This window comes from Schistocerca piceifrons, chromosome 3 (assembly GCF_021461385.2).
Source record: "Schistocerca piceifrons isolate TAMUIC-IGC-003096 chromosome 3, iqSchPice1.1, whole genome shotgun sequence".
NCBI lineage: Eukaryota > Metazoa > Arthropoda > Insecta > Orthoptera > Acrididae > Schistocerca > Schistocerca piceifrons.
In genome coordinates this window covers 187,072,221-187,089,385 of record NC_060140.1, presented here as the reverse complement: position 1 = coordinate 187,089,385, position 17,165 = coordinate 187,072,221, and the positions used below count along the sequence as shown (strand labels likewise).

General features: G+C 43.5%; 1 protein-coding gene and 1 pseudogene across 1 annotated transcript in view; both read left to right on the top strand.

The window, feature by feature from the left end:
* The window catches only part of LOC124789425 (uncharacterized protein PF3D7_1120000-like), a 271,283-nt gene that overhangs the window by 153,866 nt on the left and 100,252 nt on the right, over positions 1–17,165 (top strand). The window lies entirely within an intron of this gene.
* LOC124790530 lies at positions 2,791–2,908 on the top strand (annotated as a pseudogene).

Below are 17,165 nucleotides of genomic sequence, written 5' to 3'. Positions count from 1 at the left end.
ACCTTCTTCTGAGTACAGAAAACTATGCAAGGTGATTCTAATTAAACTTTCGCTACTTGAGCTAGTATTGACGGAAAACTATACGGACGGAAAAAAATCGCAAAACTAAAAAATAATTAATGTAAAGTAATTAAATTTCGGAAATTTAGCACACAGAAATGGTTATAGTCCTACACTAATTGACAACGGATTCCGTAAAGGATAACATCACTCCTTTACCCACCTCAGACAGCACAAGGCAGGACTGATAACAAATGCACCCCATGCTACCTTTGGGCAGGACTTCACAGTTTCTTTCCAGGAAACTAAAATCCAGGAAATATATTGCAGATTTTTACACTGGGAACACTAGTCTGACTGAGGATGAAAGGAGTTGGAGACCGAAAAGAAAAGCTTTTACTTTTGCTGAACATGCTGTGAATGAGTGTCATTCATATGATGTGAAATGTGATGTTCTTCATACAGGAACTAAGGGCAGAAAACTAACATTACTTGAAATTCTGGCCATTAATAAACACCAATCGAAGAATCCTGACCTGGTCCTAATGACCAAATACAGATCCATCACTCACCTTTATTAAAGTGGTAGCAAAAAGCTATTATTTCTCTCACCATTAGATAGTAAGCTTGTTATAACTGTTCCACACCCATATTCCATAGAGATTTCTCCCCCCCCCCTCTCTTTTTCTCCACCTGTTCGTCACACTCGCCAGTTAGTCCATATGACAGAGTAGCCTGTGCCATTACTCACTTGTACAGCATTTTTGTCTTATGTGTTCATATAGTATTTACATTGAATGTACCGCAAAATAAAATCTATTTGTTCAGAGTCTTTTTGGGTATTACATTATGCTTGTGTTTTCTATCGATATAATCATAAAATGTCACATATCTTTGAACAGAAATCTTTGTACAGTTATGAATTCTCACCGTAGTTGTGTGGACTATCTGTTCAGTATTAAGTTATCTGACGATGGACTAAGAAGCCGAAAGTCGGTTCAAAACGAACTATTAAATAAATGTTATTGTAGAACATTAGTAGTGTGTATACAAGTTATAAAATAAACTTCAAAAAACTGCCTATTAAAACGTGCGTCGGTTTTGATTCGCGTAGTACATTTTTGTTTGTTGGTTTATCCCATTGTTGTATATCATTTACGTTTCGATAAAGATTCTGATTGTTGTTTCAGTCTTTTATTTCTTCATTTTGTATAATAAAATATATTAGAACTATCAGTTAGAATAATTAAAGATGATAAAAGCAAATCTAACTTTGTGTCTAACAGTGGAGCTGTTTACTACAGGGCTATATTGCGTTTGTCACTTGTTTGGTGAACTTATCAATCTGGGTGTCAACTTAAAAAAGCAGGAGCAATGCATCTTTGCTAGTGCGAGAGTGCGATGATCTTTTCTGAGATGGTAAGACAATCTGCAGTGTGGTTGTAATTAAACTGTCTCTACTTGTGCCAGTGTAAATGGAAAACTTTTTGCCATATGGGTACCCAACTTTATAGGAATGGTGTTCAGACTGTGTGCTGCAGGATTTGCGTTGTTAGTAGTGTTAGTGCCTTGCCTTGCGGCTAGTATGGCGACGCAGGCCTGAATCACAAGCGTTAGTGTGCGATACAGTTGCAGACAGTCAACATGAGTCTGGGAAGGGTGAGCAAGGCTTTACACGTAAAGCCGTCTTAACTGGCAATTTGGGAACTGCCCATGGGAGAGGCTGACGGCCAATTGCGCAACATATTATTAAAGAAGCTGCTGTTACCAAATCTTAGATTGCTGGACGTAATGTGCGATGTACTGGTAGTGCATGACAGCTAAACATTCCGTGGTCCACCGTTCGAGAATTGATGTTTCGGGCAGCAGTAGAGCAGCCTTTCGTAGATGCAGATGGTCGTTACATTGAACAACGTTTGCAACCTGCAACGTACACATGGTACGCAACTAACAAATGTTACCCTGAAATTTTCAGTTAAATCAATACAATGAAATAAATACCCTTAGCTGCATACAGGCAGTGGTATAGGTCAACGGGGACAGTTGGAAATGTGTGCCCCGACCGGGACTCGAACCTGGGGTCTCCTGCTTACATGGCAGACGCTCCAACCATCTGAGCCACTGAGGGCACAGAGGATAGTGCGACTGCAGGGACTTATCTCTGGCACGCCTCCCGCAAACCCACATTCCCAACTTATTGTCCCGCACTACATTAATAGTGCCCCTGCCCATTACACGCATTACTCGCAGCAGACAATCTTACCGAGTACCCTAAGAGTTCGGGCAATGCGTATGCATCCAGCACAGAAGAAGAAGGTCAATGGCCAGTTAGCCTTAACTATATGAAGACGGTATCTGTTCTTTCGGACATGTCCGAAGAATAAAATGGTTCAAATGGCTCTGAGCACTATGCGACTTAACTTCTGAGGTCATCAGTCGCCTAGAACTTAGAACTAATTAAACCTAACTAACCTAAGGACATCACACACATCCATGCCCGAGGCAGGATTCGAACCTGCGACCGTAGCAGTCGCGCGGTTCCGGACTGAGCGCCTAGAACCGCTAGACCACCGCGGCCGGCATGTCCGAAGAAACAAATACCATATTCATATCTGTAATAAGGGGTGGCCACCCTACCCCACGGCGTCTGAACGTGATTTCACCTTGGTTTTGTCATATGTTGAAGACACTTACCACAGCACTCCTCAAACAATCGACAAGTCGTTCAGTTTCTGATGCTCGTGCAGAGCCTCCGGGCCATTTCAATCTGCTCTCGGTTAAACTCAGACTGTCAATGGCCTTGCCGCAGTGGATACACCGGTTCCCGTCAGATCACCGAAGTTAAGCGCTGTTGGGCGTGGTCGGCACTTGGATGGGCGACCGTCCGGGCGACCATGCGCTGTTGCCATTTTTCGGGGTGTACTCAGCCTCGTGATGCCAATTGAGGAGCTACTCGACCGAATAGTAGCGGCTTCGGTCACAGAAAACCATCATAACGACCGGGAGAACGGTGTGCTGTCCACATGCCCCCCCCCCCCCCCCCCCACCTATCTGCATCCTTACCTGAGGATGACACGGCGGTCGGATGGTCCCGATGGGCCACTTGTGGCCTGAAGGCGGAGTGCTCTAAACTCAGACTGATCGCGCGCGTTCCGCATTCTACACACGGACAGCGCGCTCACTGATATCACATGCACTGTGCGTGTGTCTGAGTAGGAGTCGTTTCTCGCCAGGTGATGCTGCTATCGCCTGGACTGGTTTATATCGATAGTAGGTCGTTGGTCACAATTACCTGGCTGATTAGTTTACATCCAGAGCGATGCTGTATGCAGAACTGGGACAAGTCTGAAAAGAGGACGTGGTGCCACATCTGTGTAACGGAGTCATCGCAGGGCGCACCACGCGAAGGGAGGCCTCAACAATGGTCCCCGAGCCGACAGTAATGCCCCAGGCGTCGCCGCACTGTCCACGTGAATATTTCTCTTGCTGAAAGCGAGCCCATTTCCTAATTCAAGATGCGCAACGCGGGTGTATTGTCCTGTCCGGCAGAGTGAACAATACGCCTGTGTTCTTGGGCGCTTGTCGGGTGGTGCTCCTGATACTTCTTGATGCTGAGTATGACATTTGCATGTCAGCTGCGGGAGCTGGGCCAACGCAAGCAGCAATATCGTTGATCAGTAGATCTCATTCTCGATAGATTACAACCCTGCCGCTGTCGAATTCCGACACGTGGTTCTTATACAAGGTATAACACGAGCTTATCCGAAAGAAATAACGTTTAAATGCAATTTATGAATGAAAAACGAAGTGTGTAATCTTTCTTTGTATACAGAAGATGCCATTACTACTGCCTCCTTTGCGAGGTTGCCCTCAAATACTAATCACTTAACATTTTCAGGCAAGTAGTAAACGTCATCAGTACTCATACTCTGCAAACAACTGCGAAGTGCTTGCCAAAGGCTACTACACATTGCACCAGTTATTTAGTGCTACTTGCTCTTCCATTGACATATCTAGCACGGGAAGAATTATTTCTTAAACCATCTAATTAGTCTAATGTTGTCACTGCGGTCCCTACGACAACGATACGTAGGGGGTTGTACAGGGTGAGTCAAAAAGAACTTTACAACTTCGTAATGATACAGAAAGTCTTAATATAACTTACAGTATCGGTACATGTGTCATTTTGTAGCAAATAACCTCAAGTTTGAGTCACGTAGTGCATCAGTACCCCATTCCACCATCTTTTTTTTTGTATTTGGTCGTAGCGGACATCACATGACATCCGTTGAAGTTCGTTGTTGATCCTTTCATTCAGTTTTTTTTTTTATTACAGAGCGAACCAGCCCTCTGACCGAACACGCTGAGCTACCGTCGAAAGCGCCAGCATAATGCACAGTTAGTATGGCTACTTTCACTGGTGCGGTGCGTTCTCGCTGTGTCTTTCGGTTTCATGAAAAGGATACTGTAACAACTGTTCGGCGTAAATTTCGCACCGAATACGCTAGAGAACCTCCAGGAAGGCCTATAATTTACTCTTGGCCCAGTAACTTCATAGAGACGCGTTATTCAATGAAATACACTACTGGCCATTAAAATTGCTACACTAAGAAGAAATGCAGATGATAAACGGGTATTCATTGGACAAATATATTATACTGGAACTGACATGTGATTACATTTTCACGCAGTTTGGGTGCATAGATCCTGAGAAATCAGTACCCAGAACAACCACCTCTGGCCGTAATAACGGCCTTGATACGCCTGGGCATTGAGTCAAACAGAGCTTGGATGGTGTGTACAGGTACAGCTGCCCATGCAGCTTCAACACGATACCACAGTTCATCAAGAGTAGTGACTGGCGTATTGTGACGAGCCAGTTGCTCGGCCACCATTGACCAGACGTTTTCAGTTGGTGAGAGATCTGGAGAATGTGCTGGCCACGGCAGCAGTCGAACATTTTCTGTATCCAGAAAGGCCGGTACAGGAACTGCAACATTCGGTCGTGCATTATCCTGGTGAAATGTAGGGTTTCGCAGGGATCGAATGAAGGGTAGAGCCACGGGTCGTAACACATCTGAAATATAACGTCCACTGTTCAAAGTGCCGTCAGTGCGAATAAGAGGTGACCGAGACCTGTAATCAATGGCACCCTATTCCATCACGCCGGGTGATGCGCCAGTATGGCGATGACGAATACACGCTTCCAATGTGCGTTCACCGCGATGTCGCCAAACACGGATGCGATCATCCTGATGCTGTAAACAGAACCTGGATTCATCAGAGAAAATGACGTTTTGCCATTCGTGCACCCAGGTTCGTCGTTGAGTACACCATCGCAGGCGTTCCAGTCTGTGATGCAGCGTCACGGGTAACCGCAGCCATGGTCTCCGACCTGATAGTCCATGCTGCTGCAAACGTCGTCGAGTGTTCGTGCAGATGGTTGTTGTCTTGCAAACGTCCCCATCTGTTGACTCACGGATCGAGACGTGGCTGCACGATCCGTTACAGCCATACGGATAAGATGCCTGTCATCTCGACTTCTAGTGATACGAGGCCGTTGGGATCCAGCACGCCGTTCCGTTTTACCCTCCTGAACCCACCGATTCCATATTCTGCTAACAGTCACTGGATCTCGACCAACGCGAGCAACAATGTCGCGATACGATAAACTGCAATCGCGATAGGCTACAATCTGACCTTTATCAAAGTCGGAAACGTGATGGTACGCATTTCTCCTCCTTACACGAGGCATCACTACAACGTTTCACCAGGCAACGTCGGTCAACTGCTGTTTGTGTATGAGAAATCGGTTGGAAACTTTCCTCATGTCAGCACGTTGTGGGTGTCGCCACCGGCGCCAACCTTGTGTGAATGCTCTGAAAAGCTAATCATTTGCATATCACAGCATCTTCTTCCTGTCGGCTAAATTTCGCGTCAGTAGGACGTCATCTGCGTGGTGTAGCAATTTTAATGGCCAGTATTGCTTAAAAGTTTACACTTGAAACCATACGGATTGACAACAGCACAGCACATTAGTGATGCATTTAAGTTTGCTCGTGGGGGATTCTGTGCGGTAATGCTGGATCAGATAGAGTATGACGAGACATTCCTAAACTCAATAATTTTCAGCAATGAGACAACATATCAGTGGCTTGGTGAACACACATAACTGCAGAATGTGGGACAGAGAAAATCCACATGAAATCCTGGAACACGTTCGTGACAGCCCCAAAGTTAATGTGTTTTGTGCCAACACCAAACTGAAAGTGTACGGTCCTTCCTTCTTCTGGAGATAAGTGTCACTGGTATTGTGAATCTGGGTATGCTTGAAAACTTTTTAGTTCCACAGATGGATGAAGATGACCGTTTTGAGATGGTTTACCATCAGCTAGTTGCTGCACCCCCCCGTTTCCTCTCGGAAGTTCGAGGTTTCCTCGATGATCGCTTTCCAGGCCGGTGGATTGGCCGTGAAGGACCAATCGCATGGCCACCTCGCCCCCCAAACTCGACACAACCGGATTTCTTCCTTAGGTGTTTCATTAAAGACCGCGTGTGTGTTCCTCCCCTACCAAACAATTTAGCCGACCTGGAAAACCAAGTCTGGGCTGCCGTTGTACAAGTTACCCCCGATTTGCTGCAGCAAGTATGGGACGAAACTGATTACTGGTGGGATGTTTGCTGCATCACAAATGGCAGTCACATGGAACCAAAATGACACTTGACACTTTTAAGTGAAACTTGAGGTTTTTGGCTACAAAATGACACATCTATCGATTTTGTAAGTTATCTGAATAAACTTCTATATCATTCCAAAATTATTAATTCGTTTTCGATTCACCTTATAGTATATTCCTAGCTTCACCACTTACAGTTGGTACTTCAAACCTCGTAAGTAGGCTTGCACGAGATAGTTAGCGTCTACCTTCAACCATTATCGCTGAAACAAATCTGTGACGATTCATGTTGTCCTTCTTTGTATACGTTGAATATTCCCAGTTAGTTCTATCTGGTACAGGTCCCACACATTTAAGCAATATTCGAGGATGGGGTCGGACGAGTGATCTGTAAGCAATCTCCTTTGCAGACCGAAGTGTATCCGCGACTGAACCTATGTGATCGTGTAAGTGTTAAAACCAGGTATCTGTAGGAGTTTAACGGTTCCAACTGTGACTCAGTGATATTACTTTAACATAACACTATTTTTTTCTTTTTGTGAAGTGCACGGTTTTACATTTCTGAAAATTTAAAACAAGATTCCGATGTGTGCACCACTTTGAAATCTTATCAAGGTCTGGCTGAATATTTGTGCAGGTTCTCAGACTGTACTTCGTTGTAGATAACTGCATCATTTGCAAAAAGTCTGAGGTGACTATTAATATTGCGTGCAAGACCATTAATATGCAACATGAACAGCAGGGGACCCAATACCCTTGCCTGGAGTACACCCGAAGTTACTTCTACATCTATCGATATCTATCCATCCAAGATAACACGCTCCCTCCACGTCAAGAAACGCTCAATTCAGTCACAAATTTCGTTGGATACATCGTACGATCGTACTTTTGATAATAATCATAGGTGTGGTACTGCGACAAATACTTTCCAGTAATTGTGGAATACTTGATCTACCTGACTGCCTTGGTCCTTGGCTTTCAGGATGTCTTGTGAGGAAAGTGCGAGTTGCGTCCACATGATATGTGTTTTCGAAATCCATGCTGGTTGGCATAGAGTAGGTCATTCTGTTCCAGAAACATCTTTGTATTTGAGCTCAGAATATGTTATAAGATTCGGCAACAAATGGATGTCAAGGATAGTCGACGGTAGTTTTGTGGGTCATTTCTGCTACCCTTCTTGTAGACATGTGTGACCTGCGATTTCTTCCAGTTACTGGGCACGGTTTTTTGTTCAAAGGATCTACGACAGATTATAGTAGAAGAGCAATTGCACGAGTGTTTTGGAAGCAAAAATCCTCTGCATACCGATTGCATTTCCCCAATTAATCAAAGTTTGCCGCCTGCTTTACCCATGGCTGGGTGTATGTGATCGCTCCATTTCATGTGTCTACAAATTGCTGCACTCAGGTATTTGCAGTAGCTGACCGATTCCAACCGTGTCTCACTGATATTGTAATCCTGAGACACTACGTTTTTCCTGTTCGTAAAACGCACAGTTCTACATTTATGAACATTATGCAAGTTGTCAATCTTTGCACCATTTTGAAGTCTTGTCAAGACCTGATTATATTTAATCAGCTTTTGTCAGACATGTCTTCGTTACAGATAACTGCGTTATCTGCAAATAGTCTGAATTCACTATTAATATTGTCTGCTAGGTCATTAATAAAACATGAACAGCAAAAAATCCTACACATTTCCTTGGTGCACATCTGAAGTAACTTCTGCATCTCTCGATGAATACATACAAGATAATATACTGCGTCCTCCCTACGAAGAATTCCTTAATCCAGCCACAAATTTCTCTTGATACACCATACGATCCTATTTTCAACAATAAGCTTAGGTGTGGTGTGACATCACACACTTTCCGGAAGACAAGAAACACTGCGTGAACCCGACTACGTTGATCCACAGCTTTCAGAATGTTATCAGAGAAAAGCGCGAATTGAGTTTCACACGATTTACGAGTTCAGAATCCTTGCTGATTAGCATGGAGAATGTAATTCCGCTCGAGAAATATCGTTACATTTGAACTTATGATATTTTCTAGTATTATACAGCAAATGAATGTCAAGAATACTGGACAGCAATTTTGAGTTTTGCTGCCTTTCTCATGGGTGGGTGTGACTTTCGCTTTCATCAATCCACTGGAGAAAGTGATTCGTTCGAGGAATCAGCGATGTTTTATGGTTAAAAGAGGTGTTAACTCATCCACGGGTTACTTACTATAACTCAGTCTGGTTAAATGAAAAAGAAAGAAAAGAGAAAGCTCACGTTTCTAATATGTATGGGAATCTCATTCTCCTCCCTGCCTCTCCATCGCCTTCTCTTCTTCTCTTTGTCGGTCTTCTCCCCCTTTCCCCTTTCTTAGTCCATCCTCTCTCCCTCTATCTCAGTCCATCACTTTCTCCCACCTTTTCCCGTCCATCTTCTTCTCTCTCTCTCTCTCTCTCTCTCTCTCCACCTCATTCCTTCCCCTCTCTCTCTCTCTCTCTCGTCTCTCCTTGTATCACTCCTCCCCCTTTCTATCTCCGTCTTCTCCTCCGTCTCTCTCACCATCTCTTGCCTCTCTCTGTCCATCTCCTCCTTCCTGCTTTGAATATCCATTTCCTCCCACCCCTCTGCCAATCTCCTCTACCCTCTGTTTCTGACCTTGATCTTTTTTATTGTTATTTTTGAAAATTAAGATTCTGTTGTAGTACTCTAATCATAAGCCGATAACCCATAAATACAACTTCACTGTTTGCTGATAACTTCACTGTTATAATATATTTTATATTTCTATAATATGTGTATTAAAAATACGTAGCCTATGCCCGTTCGAATTTCTAAAGAGCATTGTGTAAAAATTTGAAGGAAGTTGCTCAAGAACTCTTCGAGATATTTGGTAATAACATTCCTCCTTTATATATTATGTATTTGTTTATTTATTATATATATCAACACATATACAAAAATACATGCATATTAGAAAGCATCGTTGTGTAAAAATTTCGGAGAAATAGGTGAAAACCTTTCGGAGATTTAAGATTTTGAACAACGAACATTTACATTTTTATTTAGATTTCACTTGCAATTACTACATATATATTTGTATGTTATATTTGGTGCTCAATGCGTACTTACAGTTTGCAACATGTCACCTGATTATATAAACGAGTATGAAATTTAAGCTGTATAAACTTGACACTATCGGATTTGTATACCACCTGAAATATTTATTCCATCGCATGTTGTATTCAGCACCTCAAAGATCTCCACAATCCTTTAAAACTTATTCCGAAATAATAATGTTATTATGATGTATATTCTTTGTAATTTGTGATAATGTTTCTTTTTTCTGTATATTCTTTGCACCTAACAGTTTCCAGACGCCATCTTTGTTTACAAAATATGACAGCTTACATATGACGTATTACAATAGTGAAAGGAGCCTGTGACCACTGCAGGGATTCTGTTTTACTTGTATCATTTTCACTGTTAGATACACGTTTAGTTTTTAGTCAAAAAGCCCCCAAGGCCATGTTCTGAAATAGACAGTGCTACAAGTTCCCCCAAAATCGTAACACAACACACACATATTTCGTACTAATAAATGTAAATTCACTTGATAGTGGAGGTTTAAACCTTCGAAACGCGTCGTGACTGCTAACAGTAAACTTGTTGTTTCATTGAATGAAGAAATCGAATGTGAGCATGCGCTTCAAACTGAGCAGGAGACTCCGAATATTCTTCTAGGCATCTCTACGAGTTCCCTGTGCGCTCAGAACTGAAAGGTTCGTCGCGACGCGATCGACGAGCATTCTAGACGCATTGCGCAACACACCTGCGAAAGCTTCGTCGAATTTTCCCCGTGTTTTTAATTTCGCGACCGATCGCACCTTGAAACAAAAAAAAAAGGAAAAATACCCCTCGTATGTTGGCCATCAAGATTAATATTTCAGTCCAGTAGATAATTTAATGTGTACAGTGGCACGTGCCCTCACTCGATAAAGCACTACAGGGAGATTTCGGATTTTTCACATCTGTGGTGCAATCTGGTGATCTCCTCTACTCATCGGCCAGTCTCTTGTATCATCAGTATTCGAGCTGACGGCCTCCGAATCGACCGCCGCGGCACATAGTGACTTCGTCTCTAGAGAAGGGCGGCGCTTTTTATAGACGGCGATATACATGTGTGGGCTGCCTTTTTTTGGAAACATTCCTATAGAAGCCAGGCGCCCTGATATTGAATCCGCCCGATCGCGTGACCGGCATCGGCTGCGCGCAAAAGTCTTGACGTTTAATATCCCTTCCACAGCAGACAGCACTTCTTCTGCCCGCGTTTCCTGAGTAATTAAGAAGCCGTCTCAGTTTCTCTCGAGAGATTTAAACGGATCGCGGACAGAATCTGATATCAAGCTATTGCTTCACATGTTTAACCTAATTAAGAACCATTTACGTACAAATGTTTACAAACAAGAAAGAAAATACGCTGACGTCGATTCATTATCTTCGGAGAGGACGGGCGTTGTTGTGCAGCAAGCACATTCCTCTTGTCAGCATTCACCTCCATTTGTTTTGAATGCTCCTTTTGACTTGTTTCGGGGTCTTGCAATATCGCTGTGCATTGGTGGTTTCCCCCTGAGGAAATTCGACCAAAATGATGCCTTCTTGGAAACATTTATTGAGGCCACATGTTTTTTGCCTTAAATTGTGGTTTTGAATTTTTTGGCAGTTGGGGAATTGGTGTGACGGCACTGTAAAGGGTGTCTTTCTACATCAGGCGTGTAATGAGCCACCCACATTTTATCTCCACTCACAACAGAGCTCAGAAAATCCTCATCCTCCAGTTGAAGTCACTGAAGAAACTCACCGGCATTTTTGGCCCGATTTTTCTTGTGCTGCTCTGTCAGCTGTTTTGGGACCCATTTTGTGCACTGTTTCCGGTATCCCAGCGTTTCTGTGTGTGTCTCGTATAAGGGAGTTCTAGAGAGCTGTGGAAACATAGCAGATATTTCATCCACTGTCTTCGCGAACAGTTTCCTTGATTTTTCGCGCCAACTGTTCAGTCAAAATGGAAAGTTTTTCACACCTCTCCCCGTCACGAACATTTGTTCTGCTTCCCCTAAACTCCTTACACCATTTAAACAGATTCGTTCTGTTCATACCTTCGCCGTAAAGCGCTGCGATTCGCGAAAAATTTCGGAAGGTGTTTTCCTTTCGCGACTAGGAAGCGGATCACACAATGTAGCTCACACTATGCAGGATTTCTTACCATATCTTTCACGCAGCTGGACACTGAGTTTGCGTACTACCGTGATCCTGCGATGCTCGCGCTGGTCAGGGGATGCCCCCACCTCTACACAAAGTGTTGCCAACCCTCAAAAATCAAAAAGCCACAACCTGTTATGGTCACAGTATACTTACTCTCTGAATAAGCATCGTATTCGACAACCGCCGATATTTCGACCGGTGACCACCCCGTCATTCTCAACACACAAATACTACGAAAGAGCGCTGTACAAGGAAATTTACTCACAGGAGGAGCCACGCCGACCAAGAATCATAGCAAAGCACATGCAGAAAGACAACACACCCACTATAGACAACTAGTGCCACCCCAGAACGAAAGGTGAGAAACGTAGGAAGTTATCGCTAGAGTGAACATTAATTAAACTCTGTATACAAAGGAATTATAAAAATCAATTAAATAAAGTAAAAGGAAAAATCGAAGTTCAATGTCGAGGTACTCGGACCATTAAATTGCCTTAGGCCTAGCTCGATGCAGTTGTTCCAGGGATCCGGCGAAAGTTCTTATGAGGGAGTCCTGAACGATACGTGGCAACGTCTGCTGCAGTCAGAGCTTGGAGATTCTGGCCACGCCCAACTGTAGAGAGTAGCAGTTGTTGTGCCTTTACCCCGTCTGATTCGATTCAGTTAGCACCAGGTGACACAAAGAACAATGAAGCCTAATAACTGGGTTTTCGACTTGCTGGGGTGAATATGTGTTGTTGTTGTGGTCTTCAGTCCTGAGACTGGTTTGATGCAGCTCTCCATGCTACTCTATCCTGTGCAAGCTTTTTCGTCTCCCAGTACCTACTGCAACCTACATCCTTCTGAATCTGCTTAGTGTATTCATCTCTTGGTCTCCCTCTACGATTTTTACCCTCCACGCTGCCCTCCAATACTAAATTGGTGATCCCTTGATGCCTCAGAACATGTCCTACCAACCGATCCCTTCTTCTGGTCAAGTTGTGCCACAAACTTCTCCCCAATCCTATTCAATACTTCCTCATTAGTTATGTGATCTACCCATCTAATCTTCAGCATTCTTCTGTAGCACCACATTTCGTAAGCTTCTATTCTCTTCTTGTCCAAACTATTTATCGTCCATGTTTCACTTCCATACATGGCTACACTCCATACGAATACTTTCAGAAATGACTTCCTGACACTTAAATCAATACTGGATGTTAACAAATTTCTCTTCTTCAGAAACGCTTTCCTTGCCATTGCCAGCCTACATTTTATATCCTCTCTACTTCGACCATCATCAGTTATTTTGCTTCCCAAATAGCAAAACTCCTTTACTACTTTAAGTGCCTCATTTCCTAATCTAATTCCCTCAGCATCATCCGACTTAATTCGACTACTTCCATTATCCTTGTTTTGCTTTTGTTGATGTTCATCTTATATCCTCCTTTCAAGACACTGTCCATTCCATTCATCTGCTCTTCCAAGTCCTTTGCTGTCTCTGACAGAATTACAATGTCATCGGCGAACCTCAAAGTTTTTATTTCTTCTCCATGAATTTTAATACCTACTCCGAATTTTTCTTTTGTTTCCTTTACTGCTTGCTCAATATACAGATTGAACAACATCGGGGAGAGGCTACAACCCTGTCTTACTCCCTTCCCAACCACTGCTTCCCTTTCATGTCCCTCGACTCTTATAACTCCCATCTGGTTTCTGTACAAATTGTAAATAGCCTTTCGCTCCCTGTATTTTACCCCTGCCACCTTTAGAATTTGAAAGAGAGTATTCCAGTCAACATTGTCAAAAGCTTTCTCTAAGTCTACAAATGCTAGAAACGTAGGTTTGCCTTTCCTTAATCTTTCTTCTAAGATAAGTCGTAAGCTCAGTATTGCCTCACGTGTTCCAGTGTTTCTACGGAATCCAAACTGATCTTCCCCGAGGTTGGCTTCTACTAGTTTTTCCATTCGTCTGTAAAGAATTCGTGTTAGTATTTTGCAGCTGTGACTTATTAAACTGATAGTTCGGTAATTTTCACATCTGTCAACACCTGCTTTCTTTGGGATTGGAATTATTATATTCTTCTTGAAGTCTGAGGGTATTTCGTCTGTTTCATACATCTTGCTCACCAGATGGTAGAGTTTTGTCAGGACTGGCTCTCCCACGGCCGTCAGTAGTTCCAATGGAATATTATCTACTCCGGGGGCCTTGTTTCGACTCAGGTCTTTCAGTGCTCTGTCAAACTCTTCACGCAGTATCATATATCCCATTTCATCTTCATCTACATCCTCTTCCATTTCTATAATATTGTCCTCAAGTACATCGCCCTTGTATAGACCCTCTATATACTCCTTCCACCTTTCTGCTTTCCCTTCTTTGCTTAGAACTGGGTTTCCATCTGAGCTCTTGATATTCATACATGTCGTTCTCTTATCTCCAAATGTCTCTTTAATTTTCCTGTAGGCGGTATCTATCTTACCCCTAGTGAGATAGGCCTCTACTTCCTTACATTTGTCCTCTAGCCATCCCTGCTTAGCCATTTTGCACTTCCTGTCGATCTCATTTTTGAGACGTTTGTATTCCTTTTTGCCTGTTTCACTTACTGCATTTTTATATTTTTTCCTTTCATCAATTAAATTCAATATTTCTTCTGTTACCCAAGGATTTCTACTAGCTCTCGTCTTTTTACCTACTTGATCCTCTGCTGCCTTCACTACTTCATCCCTCAAAGCTACCCATTCTTCTTCTACTGTATTTATTTCCCCCATTCCTGTCAATTGCTCCCTTATGCTCTCCCTGAATCTCTGTACAACCTCTGGTTCTTTTAGTTTATCCAGGTCCCATCTCCTTAAATTCCCACCTTTTTGCAGTTTCTTCAGTTTTAATCTACAGGTCATAACCAATAGATTGTGGTCAGAGTCCACATCTGCCCCTGGAAATGTCTTACAATTTAAAACCTGGTTCCTAAATCTCTGTCTTACCATTATATAATCTATCTGATACCTTTCAGTATCTCCAGGGTTCTTCCATGTATACAACCTTCTTTCATGATTCTTAAACCAAATGTTAGTTATGATTATGTTGTGCTCTGTGCAAAATTCTACCAGGCGGCTTCCTCTTTCATTTCTGTCCCCCCAATCCATATTCACCTACTATGTTTCCTTCTCTCCCTTTTCCTACACTCGAATTCCAATCACCCATGACTATTAAATTTTCGTCTCCCTTCACTACCTGAATAATTTCTTTTATTTCATCATACATTTCTTCAATTTCTTCGTCATCTGCAGAGCTAGTTGGCATATAAACTTGTACTACTGTAGTAGGCGTGGGCTTCGTATCTATCTTGGCCACAATAATGCGTTCACTATGCTGTTTGTAGTAGCTTACCCGCATTCCTATTTTCCTATTCATTATTAAACCTACTCCTGCATTACCCCTTGTGTTTATAACTCTGTAGTCACCTGACCAGAAGTCTTGTTCCTCCTGCCACCGAACTTCGCTAATTCCCACTATATCTAACTTCAACCTATCCATTTCCCTTTTTAAATTTTCTAACCTACCTGCCCGATTAAGGGATCTGACATTCCACGCTCCGATCCGTAGAACGCCAGTTTTCTTTCTCCTGATAACGACATCCTCTTGAGTAGTCCCCGCCCGGAGATCCGAATGGGGGACTATTTTACCTCCGGAATATTTTACCCAAGAGGACGCCATCATCATGTAATCATACAGTAAAGCTGCATGCCCTCGGGAAAAATTACGGCTGTAGTTTCCCCTTGCTTTCAGCCGTTCGCAGTACCAGCACAGCAAGGCCGTTTTGGTTATTGTTACAAGGCCAGATCAGTCAATCATCCAGACTGTTGCCCTTGCAACTACTGAAAAGGCTGCTGCCCCTCTTCAGGAACCACACGTTTGTCTGGCCTCTTAACAGATACCCCTCCATTGTGGTTGCACCTACGGTACGGCTATCTGTATCACTGAGGCACGCAAGCCTCCCCACCAACGGCAAGGTCCATGGTTCATGGGGTGGGGGGGGGGGGGGGATGAATATAACCACTCAAATTTCTAGGTATCCGTAGGATTGAAAGCGTCGGCTAGCAGGATTACGGTGGTTCTCCTTGTCACTTGGCGAGATCAATCCTATTGCAGAACTTTGCTGAATGGTGGGAGAAAACTGATTCTTGTTTATTGTTGTCGATAACCGATCGAGAGTTTGCTCTCTTCCTACATGAGGTGGTGATATTGGTTGACACGGGGAGTCAACAAACATGCGCAGGCGGAAGCGTATCAGACCCAATGCGCACGGGCTGACGAAGCTGAACGTTCAGTAGGTGGGCGTGTCAACTGTTGTGTCGCACAGCTGTGCTGTTTTGAACTGATGAAAAACAGGAAGCCAGCGCTGTTGTTCGAGTGTTTGCGTCACCTTCTCAGGAACTTTCAGTTAGGTTTCGCAAAAAACGTTATTGCTGCTCTTCACGTTTACAGTTGTTTTCGAATCGGCCCCTGTAAGCAAGTGGCCCATCCAAGGTGTCGTAGAGGTACTTTGGATTCCGTTTCACTGTAACACACGGTCCTTGAATATTGACTGCGGGCAGTAATTTGCATATTCTTTGCTCAGATGGAGTGCTACAACTTCTGTCATCAGTAGGTTTGGTTTTAAATTTCACTTCCTGAAATACTGATCTAACACGCGAAGGTTCTAGGTCACTGTTTCTTCTACCTCTGAGAGACTGATCCGCTGGGTCAATAGAAAGGTGTCATGGGTGTAGATAAATTGCGGAGACAGTTTCGGCATGTCATGGATATACACACTCATGCTCATAAATTATAATACTGATACATGGTGAAACAACGCTCTGGATGGCGGTTTTCGGGTTTAAATCACCTCGGGGTATGACCATGCGGTGCATTTGACCTGCGGGCGTCGCACGGTGGCGCTGGCAGCAGTCCACATACGCAGAGGTGTGTTGGTGCATGTCAGAGTAAGTGCAGCGAGTAAGTGCGCAAACGTTTCCAGACGTGCTAATGGAGACTGTGTGTTGAAAATGACTCAAGGAACACATACTGATGACGTTATGTGGGGTAGAATACTAGGGCGACTGGAGGCTGGTCAAACACAGCAGGTCGTAGCACGAGCACTCCATGTGCCGCAGAGTGTGATCTCAAGATTATGGCAACGGTTCCAGCAGACACGAAACGTGTCCAGGCGCTACAGTGCGGGACGTCCACAGTGTACAACACCACAAGAAG